The following is a 4,363-nucleotide window of genomic DNA, read 5'->3' on the forward strand; positions in this document are numbered from 1 at the left end:
CCCACTCTCTACCTCCTGCATGCCCACTCTCCACCTCCTGTGTGCCCACTAACCACCTCCTGTGTGCCCACTCTCCATATCCTGCATTCCCACTCTCTACCTCCTGTGTGCCCACTCTCTATCTCCTGTGTGCCCACTCTCTACCTCCTGCATGCCCACTCTCCACCTCCTGTGTGCCCACTCTCCACCTCTTGTGTGCCCACCCTCCAACTCCTGTGTGCCCACTCTCTACCTCCTGTGTGCCCACTCTCTACCTCCTGCATGCCCACTAACCATCTCCTGCATGCCCACTCTCCATATCCTACATTCCCACTGTCTACCTCCTGTGTGCCCACTCTCTACCTCCTGTGTGCCCATTCTCCACCTCTTGTGTGCCCACTCTCTACCTCCTGCGTGCCCACTCTCTACATCCTGTGTGCCCATTCTCCACCTCTTGTGTGCCCACTTTACCTCCCATGTGCCTGCTCTTTATATCCTGCATGCCCACTCTTTACCTCCTGTGTGCCCACTCTGCATTCTGCATGACTTTCACACCCTGCATACTCATACTTCTTATCCTGCATACCTGTAGCATTAGGTTTCCATTTTTGCATTACTTCACTTAGTAGAATGGCCCCCAGGTCTACCTACTTTGCTGCAGAAGACATTATTCCTTCCTTTCTTATCACTGAGCAGTGCTCCTTGTTGTTATACACACACATGTACACACCTCATTTTCTTTATCCACTTGTCAGTCATGGGCACCCCCATCTCTTTGCTGTTGTGACAAACCTGTAAACACAGGCATCTTTTTGATATAAAGATTTCTGTTCCTCTGAGTACATCCCCACAAGTGCATTGCAGAATTAAATGGTACGTCTGTTTTTAGTTCTTGAAGAATCTCCATATAGTTTTCTACAGGGACTGTACTGACTTCCATTCCCAACGACAGGATAGAAGTGTTCCTTTGTCATCCATGCCAACATTGATTGTTTTTTGACATTTTAATTATGGCCATTCTGATTGGGGTAAGGTGGTATGTCAATGTGATTATACTTTGCATTTTCATGATGATTAGTGGCATGTACTTCTTAATGTGTTTCTTGGCCATTTGTTATATACACAAATCTTTTTTTTTTTTTTTTTTTTTTTTGGCAGAGTCTCACTCTGTCACCCTGTAATCACAGCTCACAGCAACCTCAAAGTCCTGGGCTCAAGCAAGCCTCCTGCCTCAGCCTTCCAAGTAGCTGGAACTACAGGCACCTGCCACCACACCTGGCTAGTTTTTCTATTTTTAGTAGAGACAGGGTTTTGCTCTTCTTCAAGCTGGTCTGGAACTCCTGAAGTCAAAGGATCCACCTGCCTCAGCCTCCTAGAGTCCTGAGATTACAGCCTGAGCCACAACATCTGGCCTGTCATTGTGACTTTAATTTGCTTTTCTCTGATGATTAGTGACATGAGATTTTTAAATATGTTTTTTTGGCCATTTTTTATACACACAAATCTTTTTTTGTTGTTTTTAAGGTGTATACACTTACGAGTTCTGATTGAAGAAACTGAGGCTTTAAGAAATCCACTGACTGGCCCACAGAGACCTGCCAAGGCCACACTGTTCATGGTAGCTAGGTCTGACTGAGGCCCACTCTCCTCCAAAATCTCTGTCTCTACCACAGGGTCACTGACAAGATAACACCAAGAGAAAACCATGGGCCAGGCTGCCACAGCATGGATGCTCTGATGTCAGGCTGTGTTTGCCAAGACATGATGAGAGTTTCCAGCATTTTCCTGGGAAATGATGCACATGTGCACCTTCAGTGTATCCTCCAGCAAAGAATATGTTTGGGTTCAAAGAAATACTCTCCCTGAGTTGAGATGACAGGGACCATCAGTTACAGAGAAGAGAAAATATCACCCTTTCTACTTTCTCTACACACTGATGCTGAGACCAGCATAGGTCATATGTCAGAGGTGGCATCTTTTTGATGATTTGAGAGGCTCATAATTGTTTATGGACTCATGTCTAGCCTTGCTTCACTTCTGCTTTGGGTGAAAGTATTTTACTATAATTCAGTGTTGAATGATTTTTGAATAATGAGAACCTGGAGGAAAGAGGAAGGTAAATGAAGTGAGGCGAAAAATTGAAGATGTTCATAATATTAGTCATTTTTCTTCAGAAATATCACCTGCTGAATTCCCTCTCTTTTTTTTTTTCTTTCCAAGTAAGGGAAGGAAATTACCAAAAAAACAAAGCTCTGTGTTGCCCTGAGATATTGATGGTTGTGTACTAAGTGGCAGAGCAGCTGCTAGTCTCATAAAATTAGACAGAGGAAAATTTAATGTTCTAAACAAGCTGCTGATTATTTTTTCTGTTGGTATAATTTTACTAAAATTTCATGTTTCTTATCTTATTTTGTGTTTGTAATCTTCCATCATGGAAAAACCTATAACTCTCTTTTAGTTTTTAACATGTTGTTTTAGAGCAAATGTTGACTTTAAGAACACTTTCAGTCATCCCAAAGGCACTTAATGAAACTACAACTATATTGATCATTGAATAGAAGTGGAAAAGAAATGGCACTCTGAGGCCATATTCCCAGCATTGTTTTTAAATCACTAATTGACCTGAATTTTAGTAATAGATCTTTATCTCATCTCAACCCCTTTTTAAAAAAATGGAACATGGAAAAAGTTTTTTCTAATTCAATCATACCTTTGTACATTGAAGTTCAGGGTACTGCTTCAATATACAATGTGAAACGCTTAGATTGAACTAAGTAACACATCTATCACAATTATATTCATTTCTTAATAGTTTTGAAATGTACCATTGCATGATGCACATTAGGTGGGGTCCCTCAAAATGCCCTTCCTCCTCTCACATCCCCCCTTCATTCCCCTCTCTCTCCTCTTCCCTTCTACTTTCTGGACTATAGTTATGTTTTGCCATTCGTATGAATGTGTAGGTGATTATATATTGATTTTATAGTAGTACTGAGTACATGGGATACTTTTTTTTCCATTTTTGAGATACTTTATTAAGAAGAATATGTTCCAGCTTCATCCAGGTAAACATAAAAGATGTGAAGTTTCTATACTTCTTTATGGCTGCATAGTATTCCATGGTGTACATATACCACAATTTGTTAATCCATTCATGGGTTGATGGGCACTTGGGCTATTTCCATGTCTTGGCTATTATGAATTGGGCTGCAATAAATATTCTGGTGCAAATGTCTTTGTTGTAAGATAATTTTTGATCATCTGGGTATATACCTAGTAGAGGAATTGCAGGATTGAATGGTAAGTCAACTTTTGGTTCCTTGAGAGTTCTCCAAACTTCTTTCCAAAAAGGTCGTTAGCTTCCATTCCCACCAGCAGTGTAGAAGTGTTCCCTTCTCTCCACATCCATGCCAACATCTGTAGTTTTGGGATTTTGTGATGTGGGCTAACCTTACTGGAGTTAGATGATATCTCACACTGGATTTGATTTGCATTTCCCTGATGATTAAGGATTATGACCATTTTTTCATGTATTTGTAGGCCATGCAACTGTGTTCATCGGAGAAGTTTCTGCTCAAGTCTCCTGCCCACATAGAAATGGGGTTATTTGTTCTTTTCTTATTGATTAGTTTGAATTCTCTGTAGATTCTAGTTATCAGACCTTTCTCAGAAGCATAACCTGCAAAAATCTCCCATTCTGAAGGTTGTCTGTTTGCTTTATTTACTGTGCTCTTGGCTGTGCAAAAGATTTTTACTTTGATCAGATCCCAGTAATGTATTTTTGATCTTGCTTCAAATGCTGGGGAGGTGTCCTCCTCATATTCTCCCAGGCCAATTTCTTCAAGTGTTTTCCCTGCACTCTCTTCTAATACTTTTAGTTTCATGTCTTAAGTTTAAATATTTTATCCAGTGAGAATCAATTTTTGTTAATGGTGAAAGGTGAGGCTCCAGCTTCAGACTTCTACAGGTCACCAGCCAGTTCACCCAGCACCAATTGTTATATAGGGACTCTTCCACACTGAATTTTTTCCCACTGAATATCTTTGATAGGTTTGTCAAAGATCAAATAATGATAAGTTGCTGGGCTCATCTCTTGGTTCTCTATTCTGATCCATAAATCTACTGCTCTGTTTTTGTGCCAGTAACATGCTGTTTGATCACTATAGATTTATAGGATAGCCTGAAGTCTGGTAATGTGATACTCCTGGTTTGTTTTTGTTTGTGAGTAATGTATTTGCTATTTGAGGTTTTTATTTTCTGATTCTATGGAAAACAAAGTACTATGTTTTCAAGTTCTTTTTAAAGTATGACAATGTTGCTTTAAGATGGATTGCATTAAATCTGTAGATTGCTTTGGGCAGTATGGACATTTTAACAATGTTGA

Source organism: Otolemur garnettii, unplaced genomic scaffold, assembly GCF_000181295.1.
Source record: "Otolemur garnettii isolate 467f Iridium unplaced genomic scaffold, OtoGar3 scaffold00061, whole genome shotgun sequence".
NCBI classification, from domain to species: Eukaryota; Metazoa; Chordata; class Mammalia; order Primates; family Galagidae; genus Otolemur; species Otolemur garnettii.